This window comes from Oncorhynchus keta, chromosome 29 (genome assembly GCF_023373465.1).
Source record: "Oncorhynchus keta strain PuntledgeMale-10-30-2019 chromosome 29, Oket_V2, whole genome shotgun sequence".
NCBI lineage: Eukaryota > Metazoa > Chordata > Actinopteri > Salmoniformes > Salmonidae > Oncorhynchus > Oncorhynchus keta.
In genome coordinates, this window is record NC_068449.1 from 17052836 (window position 1) to 17065428 (window position 12593).

General features: G+C 45.1%; 1 protein-coding gene across 1 annotated transcript in view; it reads right to left on the reverse strand.

Annotated features, from left to right (window-relative positions):
- LOC118362155 (AT-rich interactive domain-containing protein 1B-like) overlaps positions 1 to 12593 on the reverse strand; it is a 329171-nt gene that overhangs the window by 296663 nt on the left and 19915 nt on the right.

The following is a 12593-nucleotide window of genomic DNA, read 5'->3' on the forward strand; positions in this document are numbered from 1 at the left end:
TATAGTTTTGGCAAGTCGGTTAGATCATCAACTTTATTCATGACACAAGTAATTTTTCCAACAATTGTTTACAGACAGATTACTTTACTTTCACATGATTTCACTACGCTACAGTCACAAGACGCAGGCCTCCTAACTGTGCCTAGAATTTCTAAGCAAACAGCTGGAGGCAGGGCTTTCTCCTATAGAGCCCCATTTTTATGGAATGGTCTGCCTACCCATGTGACAGACGCAGACTCGGTCTCAACCTTTAAGTCTTTATTGAAGACTCATCTCTTCAGTGGGTCATATGATTGAGTGTAGTCTGGCCCAGGAATGTGAAGGTGAACGGAAATGCTCTGGAGCAACGAACCCTTGCTGTCTCTGCCTGGCCGGTTCCCCTCTCTCCACTGGAATTCTCTGCCTCTAACCCTATTACAGGGGCTAAGTCACTGGCTTACTGGTGCTCTTCTATGCCGTCCCTAGGAGGGGTGCGCCACTTGAGTGGGTTGAGTCACTGACGTAATCTTCGTGTCTTGGTTGGCACCCCCCCTTAGGTTGTGCCGTGGCTGAGATCTTTGTGGGCTATACTCAGCCTTGTCTCAGGATGGTAAGTTGGTGGTTGAAGATATCCCTCTAGAGCTGTAGGGGCTGTGCTTTGGCAAAGTGGGTGGGGTTACATCCTGCCTGTTTGGCCCTGTCTGGGGTTATCGTCGGACGGGGCCACAGTGTCTCCCGACCCCTCCTGTCTCAGCCTCCAGTAATTATGCTGCATTAGTTTATGTGTCGGAGGGCTAGGTTCAATCTGTTATATCTATATAAAAGCCAACTGACATTTACTCCTGAGGTGCTGACCTGTTGCACCCTCGACAACCACTGTGATTATTAATATTTGACCCTGCTGGTCATCTATGAACATTTGAACATCTTGGCAATGTTCTGTTATAATCTTCACCCGACACAGTCAGAAGAGGACTGGCCACCCCCTGGTTCCTCTCTAGGTTTCTTCCTAGGTTCTGGCCTTTCTAGGGAGTTTTTCCTAGCCACCGTGCTTCTACACCTGCATTGCTTGCTGTTTGGGGTTTTAGGCTGGGTTTCTGTACAGCACTTTGACATATCAGCTGATGTAAGAAGGGCTTTATGAATACATTTGATTTGAAATTTGATTTGACTTCAAATTCACTGTATCACAATTCCAGTGGGTCAGAAGATTACATAGACTAAGTTGACTTTGCGTTTAATCAGCTTGGAAAATTCCAGAAAATGATTTCATGGCCTTAGAAGCTTCTGATAGGCTAATTGACATCATTTGAGGTGTACCTGTGGATGTATTTCAAGGCCTACCTTCAACCTCAGTGTTTCTTCGCTTGACATCATGGGAAAAGCAAAAGAAATCAGCCAAGACCTCAGAAAAAAAATGTAGACCTCCACAAGTCTGGTTCATCCTTGGGAGCAATTTCCAAATGCCTGAAGGTACCACGTTCATCTGTACAAACAATAGCACGCAAGTATAAACACCATGGGACCACGCAGCCATCATACCGCTCAGGAAGGAGACGCGTTCTGTCTCCTAGAGATTAACATGTGCAAATCAATCCCAGAACAGCAGCAAAGGACCTTGTGAAGATGCTGGAGGAAACGGGTACAAAAGTATCTATATCCACAGTAAAACGAGTCCTATCTCGACATAACCTGAAAGGCCGCTCAGCAAGGAAGAAGCCACTGCTCCAAAACCACCATAAAAAAAGTCAGACTACAGTTTGCAACTGCACATGGGGACAAAGATTGTACTTTTTGGAGAAATGTCCTCTGGTCTGATTAAAGAAAAATAGAACTGTTTGGCCATAATGACCATCGTCATGTTTGGATGAAAAAGGGGGAGGCTTGCAAGCCGATCATCCCAACCATGAAGCACGGGGGTGGCAGCATCATGTTGTGGGGCTGCTTTTCTACAGGAGGGACTGGTGCACTTCACAAAATAGATGGCCTAATGAGGGAAGATGTACTGTATGTTAATTTTCGAGGTGTATGTTAATTTTTCTATAGAAATAATATTAAAAAACAAAGTCAATATTCTATGAGCAGGGTTGACGGATGGTATTTTCTGTAGCCTGTTTGCTCTTAAAATTGTTCCAAATAGCCATGATACAGCTCTGCCAATCACTGAACCAACCACAACCACTGACCACAGACTGATGACCACAACCACTCACTCACTCAATCACCAGTGACTACAATCTGACAAAAGAAAGTGGAAACAAGTGCCATAATGTGGAGCAAAGAGTGATGATACTACAGTATGTATGTGTGTTATGAAGTGGACTCACGGACACACACACACACACACAGACACACAGACACACACACACACACACACACACACACACACACACACACACACACACACACACACACACACACACACACACACACAAAGTACACCCAAATGCAATAGGTTCAGAAGTTTACTTTGAAATAATGTTTTTGCAGGAATATCATTATACACACAACCATCACTTTAAACCCAAGCACACATACAGCTACTGAAGGGCTGTCACCGACTAAAAAATGTTGGTTGATCGAGAGTCACATTTTTAAACGTGTATTTTTCCAGATATAGACACACCTTATGTTTGAATAAAATCAACTATGTGTAGGCTACTGAGCTTTTCTGATGCTTTAAGCACTGAAATAAAAACATTATACACAGAGTTTAATTTCATTTATAGTACAGTCTTCATATATCAAAATCAATGTCATGTGGTTAATCAAAATTCTATCTAAATGAAAATGATACAAATCTAAAAGTAACTTCTATTGTCATTGCCAATATGTAAATATAGCCTACATAAAGCCAACAAATAAAACATTGCAGCCCGACGGTAGAAAATATCCTGATAAAAATAAATATCCTATAAATCACATTGGCTATGCATGGCCTGTCTGCAAGGAACTTGAAACATTGTATCAACTATTGTATTAGTTTGGGCCAGCTGCAGCTTGTGCTAGCAAACATTGTATAAAATATTGTGGGCCCTCAGAGTGTCCAGCGCCAGTGAGCTCCGGACGGACAGACAGACAGACAGACAGACAGACAGACAGACAGACAGACAGACAGACAGACAGACAGACAGACAGACAGACAGACAGACAGACAGACAGACAGACAGACAGACAGACAGACAGGGATAAGAAGTAATCAGGTAGGCCTATTTTATCACCTTTCCACCGAAACAGAGCCTGCCTAGTAGTAATAGGAAAGGGAGAAAGCTGGAAATATTTTTCAAACAGGCAACATTGAAGAACTATTGTCATTCTCAATGGATGTAAAAACAGACTTAATTTACTGAGAAGCACCACAGTGATGGTAAGTGAAGACAATCAGAAATAGTATCAGATTCCCAAATGGGAATATTTATAGGACTACATTTATAGGTCTACATTTATAGACCTACATTTATAGACCTATATGTATAGGCCTACATTTATAGACCTACATTTATAGACCTACATTTATAGACCTACATTTATAGACCTACATTTATAGACCTACATTGATAGGCCTACATTGATAGGCCTACATTTATAGACCTACATTTATAGGCCTACATTTATAGGCCTACATTTATAGGCCTACATTTATAGACCTACATTTATAGACCTACATTTATAGGCCTACATTTATAGACCTACATTTATAGACCTACATTTATAGACCTACATTTATAGACCTACATTTATAGACCTACATTTATAGACCTACATTGATAGGCCTACATTGATAGGCCTACATTTATAGACCTACATTTATAGGCCTACATTTATAGACCTACATTTATAGGCCTACATTGATAGGCCTACATTTATAGGCCTACATTTATAGACCTACATTTATAGGCCTACATTTATAGACCTACATTTATAGACCTACATTTATAGGCCTACATTTATAGACCTACATTTATAGACCTACATTTATAGGCCTACATTTATAGGCCTACATTTATAGGCCTACATTTATAGACCTACATTTATAGACCTACATTTATAGAACTACATAGGACTACATTTATAGGCCTACATTTATAGGCCTACATTGATAGGCCTACATTGATAGGCCTACATTTATAGACCTACATTTATAGGCCTACATTGATAGGCCTACATTGATAGACCTACATTTATAGGCCTACATTTATAGACCTACATTTATAGACCTACATTTATAGGCCTACATTTATAGACCTACATTTATAGACCTACATTTATAGGCCTACATTTATAGGCCTACATTGATAGGCCTACATTGATAGGCCTACATTTGCGCGCAAGGCCAGGTATACTACTCTTCCTTCTATATGTGTAACCAAGGTGCGTTACTTTTGTCAAGACTGACAGGAGCTCTCCAAACAAAAGACAATGAAGAAATTGACTCATAAATGGAATTAAATAAACCCCCTAAAATCCCACAAGTGTAGCCTAGGTTGTGCGCTCTGCAAACAATGTGTCCCCTCCTACAATGACAACGGTAAGACTAGTAATAATATATTGAATGGATTAACAGAAATTATGGTAACCAAACAAACATTGTAGATGATAAATAATGGGAATTAACGGTAAATGTATTGTTGGTGATACTGGTGTGCCATCCCAGCCTCCACAATGGATTAGTCCACTCAGACAGGCGTGAATCAGACAGGCGTGAATCAGACAGGTGTGAATCAGACAGGTGTGAATCAGACAGGCGTGAATCAGACAGGCGTGAATCAGACAGGTGTGAATCAGACAGGTGTGAATCAGACAGGCGTGAATCAGACAGGCGTGAATCAGACAGGTGTGAATCAGACAGGCGTGTTTCAGACAGACGTGAATCAGACAGGCGTGAATCAGATAGGCTTGAATCAGACAGGTGTGAATCAGACAGGTGTGAATCAGACAGGCGTGAATCAGACAGGCGTGAATCAGACAGGTGTGAATCAGACAGGTGTGAATCAGACAGGTGTGAATCAGACAGGCGTGAATCAGACAGGTGTGAATCAGACAGGCGTGTTTCAGACAGACGTGAATCAGACAGGCGTGAATCAGACAGGTGTGAATCAGACAGGTGTGAATCAGACAGGCGTGAATCAGACAGGCGTGAATCAGACAGGTGTGAATCAGACAGGCGTGTTTCAGACAGACGTGAATCAGACAGGCGTGAATCAGACAGGTGTGAATCAGACAGGTGTGAATCAGACAGGCGTGAATCAGACAGGCGTGAATCAGACAGGTGTGAATCAGACAGGCGTGTTTCAGACAGACGTGAATCAGACAGGCGTGAATCAGATAGGCGTGAATCAGACACGTGTCTCCTGTGTAATATGTTGTATTTATTTGCCACGGCTGGACTAAAAAAATCTTGGTCGACCAACGGCCTATTGACCAAACAATCGACCAGTCCACTAAATGGGGTCAGCACTAGTGTGGTGTTACTGTTTTCTCTCTGCAGCAGGCTGCACTCCCCTCCCTCCCTGCCTAACATTCATATTAATTAGACAGGCCTGTGTGGCTAAAGGGCACCACTCTTCAATCCACAGATCTAGGGCACTCTGCCACTCACTCTGCTGCGATATGGAACGCACTCAGGTCGCCCTCCCTCCCTCTCTCGCTCCATCCCTCTCTCCCCTCTCTCCCCTCTCCTCCCTCTATTCCCTCTCTCCCCTCTCCTCCTCTCCCCTCCCTGGTCTGTCTCAAGTGGAATCCCTTTGCCAATACACTGAGCCCAACTTGAGCAAATCCCCTCATGTCACTGCCAAGTTCAGAATATCAGTGCTAAACTCAGACCAGGAATAAGTGCTCCCTAGTGTGGGGAAGGAAACACATAATTCAAATGGAAGAATACCTAGTGAGAGCTAAAGTTACAACATCACTGCAGTTAAACCCATGGAGGCTGGCGCAACACACGGAAGATTTTCTAAACTGACTTCAGATTGTTTAAAGTGATTTAAGTGTTACTCCAATATTGTCCTGTAAAGTTCTATTAAATGAGATTTCATCCCAAACTAGGCCTATTTCCGGGGATGAGCCAACTATCTAGTTCATACTACACCAAAAGACTTGATAGCAAATATAAATGTTTTTTTTTTCCTTGGAGAAACGGATGTACTTTTGAAAAGATGAATAATATAAATTGAACCATGTTTTTTCAGAAAGAGGGACAGTAGATAAAACTGTCACGGGGAATAGAGTACAATTTCTTTATTTGTTCCAATGTATTTTCAGTTTTGTTCATCTGGGCATGCCATTCAATTGAGGTGTTAAGAGAATACTAATTCAGTGCTTAGTCTGAAATTCAATTCATGAACTCCCCTGCAGTTTCCAACTCTCGCGAGCTTATTGCAAAACAAAGCTATTAAGAAAGGAACACTAGAAAAATGACAACCGGGTGAAACTGCTTAAATTGCTTTTCAGAGTTCTATTGACTCTGATTTTCTGACTTCAAAATGGTTAGTCTTTCACTTTAATGTGCAAAGTTGTTAATCAGCAAAAACAAAATAATCCCCACAAAACATAGTGAAATGTGGATTAGGAAACAACAGACTTTACCCATCAAAATCATATAGACATAAAAACAATATTACTTAATTATTATTAATGTAATTCCATTTTGAATGTGGGGACATACATTGAACTGGTTGCCTCCTATTGGTCTACATGTTGCAGTGAAAACGTGATTGCCTGCATGTGTTCATATGCAGCTCCATCAGAAACTGCTAGTCTAGGAGCTGCTGAAAGCAGTGATAGCCCTGCCAAGCTCACAAACACACACACACGACTCCAGCCCTACAGCCAGGCCAGGCATTGTGGCCAGTCACTGTGGTCATCACTGTCCTGTCCTCCACACAGATGACCAAATCACCACCTTCCTCCAACAGACTGTCATTACAGTCATTTACTGTCTGTGTCCAGCTCTAGCTTCACACCAGCCCCACCTGCTAACATGTTTATCCTGTCTCCTCTCTCCTGTCTCCTCTGACCTGTCTCCTCTGACCTGTCTCATCTGTACCTGTCTCCTCTCTCCTCTGACCTGTCTCCTCTCTCCTCTGACCTGTCTCCTCTGACCTGTCTCATCTGACCTGTCTCCTCTCTCCTCTGAATTGTCTCCTCTGACCTGTTTCTTCTCTCTTCTCTCCTCTGACCTGTCTCCTCTCTCTTCTCTCCTCTGACCTGTCTCATCTGACCTGTCTCCTCTCTCCTCTGACCTGTCTCCTCTCTCTTCTCTCCTCTGACCTGTCTCCTCTCTCTTCTCTCCTCTGACCTGTCTCCTCTGACCTGTCTCCTCTCTCCTCTGAACTGTCTCCTCTGACCTGTTTCTTCTCTCTTCTCTCCTCTGACCTGTCTCCTCTGACCTGTCTCCTCTCTCTTCTCTCCTCTGACCTGTCTCCTCTCTCTTCTCTCCTCTGACCTGTCTCATCTGACCTGTCTCCTCTCTCCTCTGACCTGTCTCCTCTACCTGTTTCCTCTCTCTTCTCTCCTCTGACCTGTCTCATCTGACCTGTCTCCTCTCTCTTCTCTCCCCTGACCTGTCTCTTCTGACCTGTCTCCTCTGACCTGTCTCTTCTCTCTTCTCTCCCCTGACCTGTCTCTTCTCTCCTCTGACCTGTCTCCTCTACCTGTTTCCTCTCTCTTCTCTCCTCTGACCTCTCTCATCTGACCTGTCTCCTCTCTCTTCTCTCCCCTGACCTGTCTCTTCTGACCTGTCTCCTCTGACCTGTCTCTTCTCTCTTCTCTCCTCTGACCTGTCTCCTCTCTCTTCTCCTCTCTGACCTGTCTCCTCTCTCCTGTCTCCTCTCTCATGTCTCCTCTGACATTTCTCCTCTCTCCTCTCCCCTCTGACCTGTCTCCTCTGACCTGTCTCCTCTCTCCTCTCTCCTGTCTCCTCTATCCTCTGACCTGTCTCCTCTCTCCTCTTTCCTATCCTCCTCTGACCTGTCTCCTCTCTCCTGTCGCCTCTGACCTGTCTCCTCTGACCTGTCTCCTCTCTCCTGTCTCCTCTATCCTCTGACCTGTCTCCTCTCTCCTCTTTCCTGTCTCCTCTGATCTGTCTCCTCTTTCCTGTCTCCTCTCTCCTGTCTCCTCTCTCCTGTCGCCTCTGACCTGTCTCCTCTGACCTGTCTCTTCTGACCTGGGTTTGGTCCATGGCTGAGCTGGATCGATGGTCAGAGGGAGAGGAGAGAGGTCTGAGCCCACCCAGAGAAAAGCCCTTTTAGCTAGCTGTAGTCGGCTGCTGTGGTCCAGTCCCAAGCCTCACGACATAGTGATTCTGGACACCATGGACAAGGTCATTTATTAAATACAATGACCATCATATCATTCCCCAGCTAACTGCTAGCTGTCTTATCATTATTCCATGTGCAACACTCTTGTGCTAGGACAAGGGGTACTATAAATGTAACACTACGGCTGTGCCTGCAGTACAAAGCCCTGCATTAGTTCCAAACATAGACCGTTTCATACCGAAGAGAACAGGGCGGGAGAGACTGCAGAGGAGGGGAGAGGAGATCGAGCTCCATATTAATGTGTGCGAATTCCCCACTCCTGCTGACTAAGATTAGACATTTAATTTCATGGATGCAAAGACAATACTGATGTCATCAAGAGGAGAGGAGCAGGCACGTTAACTCTTAACTGCCCAGCCACAATGACAGGAAAATATATCATCTGATGGCAAATGGTAAATATGTGCATTCCTTGAAAACAAATCACAAGTGAATACTCTTATCCAGTCTTTTATCAAATCAAATGTTATTTGTCGCTGAATAGAACAGGTGTAGTAGACCTTACAGTGAATGCTTACTTACAAGCCCTTAACCAACATTGCAGTTAAGAAAAATACACAAAAAAATAAAGAAATTACAGTAACAAGTCATTAAAGAGCAGCAGTAAAATAGCAATAGCGAGGCTATATACAGGGGGTACCGGTACAGAGTCAATGTGGAGGCTATATACAGGGGGTACCGGTACAGAGTCAATGTGGAGGCTATATACAGGGGGTACCGGTACAGAGTCAATGTGGAGGCTATATACAGGGGGTACCGGTACAGAGTCAATGTGGAGGCTATAGAGTCATGTGGGGTACCGGTACAGAGTCAATGTGGAGGCTATATACAGGGGGTACCGGTACAGAGTCAATGTGGAGGCTATATACAGGGGGTACCGGTACAGAGTCAATGTGGAGGCTATATACAGGGGTACCGGTACAGAGTCAATGTGGAGGCTATATACAGGGGGTACCGGTACAGAGTCAATGTGGAGGCTATATACAGGGGTACCGGTACAGAGTCAATGTGGAGGCTATATACAGGGGTACCGGTACAGAGTCAATGTGGAGGCTATATACAGGGAGTACCGGTACAGAGTCAATGTGGAGGCTATATACAGGGGGTACCAGTACAGAGTCAATGTGGAGGATATATACAGGGGGTACCGGTACAGAGTCAATGTGGAGGCTATATACAGGAGGTACCGGTACAGAGTCAATGTGGGTGGAGGCTATATACAGGGGGTACCGGTACAGAGTCAATGAGGAGGCTATATACAGGAGGCACCGGTACAGAGTCAATGTGGAGGCTATATACAGGGGGTACCGGTACAGAGTCAATGTGGAGGCTATATACAGGGGGTACCGGTACAGAGTCAATGTGGAGGCTATATACAGGGGGTACCGGTACAGAGTCAATGTGGAGGCTATATACAGGAGGTACCGGTACAGAGTCAATGTGGAGGCTATATACAGGGGGTACCGGTACAGAGTCAATGTGGAGGCTATATACAGGGGGTACCGGTACAGAGTCAATGTGGAGGCTATATACAGGGGGTACCGGTACAGAGTCAATGTGGAGGCTATATACAGGGGGTACCGGTACAGAGTCAATGTGGAGGCTATATACAGGGGGTACCGGTACAGAGTCGATGTGGAGGCTATATACAGGGGGTACCGGTACAGTGTCAATGTGCGGGGGTACCGGTTTGTCAAGGTATTTGAGGTCAAATGTACATGTAGGTAGAGTTATTAAAGTGACTATGCATAGATAACAAACAGAGAGCAGCAGCAGCGTAAAAGATTGGGGTTGGCAATGAAAATAGTCTGGGTAGCCATTTGATTAGTTGTTCAGGAGTCTTATGGCTTGTGGGAAGAAGCTGTTTAGAAGTCTCTTGGACCTAGACCTAGACCTAGACAGAGAGAACAGTCTATGACTAGGGTGGCTGACAATTTTTAGGACCTTCCTCTGACACCGCCTGGTATAGAGGTCCTGGATGGCAGGTAGCTTGGCCCCAGTGATGTACTGTGCCGTACGCACAACCCACTGTAGTGCCTTGCGGTCAGAGGCAGAGCAGTTGCCATACCAGGCAGTGATGCAACCAGTCAGGACGCTCTCGATGGTGCAGCTGTAGAAACTTTTTAGGATCTGAGGAGCCATGCCAAATATTTTCATTCTCCTGAGAGGGAATAGGTTTTGTTGTGCCCTCTTCACGACTGTCTTGGTGTGCTTCGACCATTCTTGTTTGTTGGTGATGTAGACACCAAGGAACTTGAAGGTCTCAACCTGCTCCACTGCAGCCCTGTCGATGAGAATGGGGGCGTGCTCGGTCCTCCTTTTCCTGTAGTCCACAATCATCTCCTTTGTCTTAACCACGTTGAGGGAGAGGTTGTTTTACACAGTCACTGAGACTGAACTACTAAAGTGAATGGTCTTGTGTCAAGCATTTTTTAAACTAATATTACGGAGGGGCTCCATGTAACAACCAGCCTGTAACAGCACCTTACACTGCTGGTAAACGGTTAAAAGCCCTACAGCAACATTGACTTTGTGATCAAAGTGTGCTTCCCCAGGACTGAATTCAAAGTGCATCAGTGAATCTTTATAGAGACAAAAATCTCAATCTGATTAACATATCAATCCTCGCCATGTTGCAAAATGTCTCTTAGCAAATGTCAGCAGTGAGCGTGTGAATGGTCCCTGGGGAGTCATGGTGGAGCAAATTGTCTTTCCTCAGTCCAACAGGCTCAGTCCTGGGTGGCACAGGCAGCTAGGCATGAAGGCCGGCTAGGAATGAGATGCATTCAATTATTACAGGGAGGGAGGGAGATTGACAGAGAGTAGAGAGACAGAGGAGTCATATAGATGTGAGAGAGAGAGAGAGAGAGAGAGAGAGAGAGAGAGAGAGAGAGAGAGAGAGAGAGAGAGAGAGAGAGAGAGAGGAGGCAGATAAGAGTCCGTTGTTGTCATGCAGGCAGGCAGCAGTAGCATCATACTATTGTGTTGAGATCATGCTGGTAATTGCTCTCCCTGGTGTTAGGATGCTGAGGTGCTGGTTGGTAATAGTGCCCTCCGTGTTTGACACCAATATTTACAACACATCCCGTGTGTCTGAAAACACATCCCCCTGTGCTAAAGTAAAGTGGCAGAGCTTTTGGTTCCTCACGTCGAGCACGCAGCCGTCGTTAGAGCAGGGAACAGAGGGAGGGAGAGGGGGAGAGGGGGAGAGGATGAGAGAGGGAGGGGCGCTCATCTGTCTGAGAAGAGATTGGGTTTGAGGATGAGGATGGCAGGAACTCTTATCCTCCTGGGAAAAAAACTCAATGTAAAAATGAGACTTGTGACGACGAGACGACTTGACACAAACACACCAGCACAGAATGAAAACAAATACAGCACTTAACAGACAGAGACACATTCACAGCAGCAGGGACACAAACAACATGGAACACACCAACCCAGCTCTTACCACACCACATCCATGCCAGTATCCTGTATCTCTCGCCAGGCAGTCTATCAACAGTAATGGATTGTCAGTGTTATACCAGGCCACTACCAGATTCACCCATTCATTCTACCATTAAATCATCAGAGACACTAGATGATCAGACCTATCTCTGCTGGCTGGCTGCTGTCTGAACGAGGAGATAGAGCTGATATTGACGTGGAGGAGAAAGAAAGAAGAGTCTGTCTCTCCCAGCCTCTCTGAGGAGCTGGCCTGGCCTGCGCTCGGTTGGAGTGCTAGACGCTTCACTTCCTGCCAGCAGGAACCCTGGGACAGAGCCTCAGCCGCTACACAGTTACTTCATGTGAGGGAGGGCAGTCGTGGCACGAGAGGAATGTGCTCCCTCCCAGTCAGAGACAGACAGAGACAGAGAGCCTGGCAGGCCAGGCAGAGAGCCAGGCAGAAAGGCAGGCTGCTGGGGAGACGAGACGCTTGGGGGCGCCGGGCGCGTTCCGCAACCATATGAAAGAGGAAAAAAACAGCACAATAAATCCATGGCCCCAGGGAGAGAGGAGAGGCTATTCGTTTATTGAGGAAATGTGCTGTGTTTTTTCTCTCTTTAGAGACCAGAGCCTCCATAAACACTGATATTAAATCTACACTTTAGCGATTCAGGGGAATCACCCCTTAGGCTAATAGAATGGTCTGGAAGAGAAGTAATAGGTATTGGCTCCAATAACTATAAATGAGGCAGAATTATCAAGTGTGTTTATGAATTAGCAATGGCTATTCGCCGGTAATGTGTTCAGAGAAGAGGAAAAATACAGAATTGAATATTAAGAGGAGCAATAGATACACAAATGAAGTTA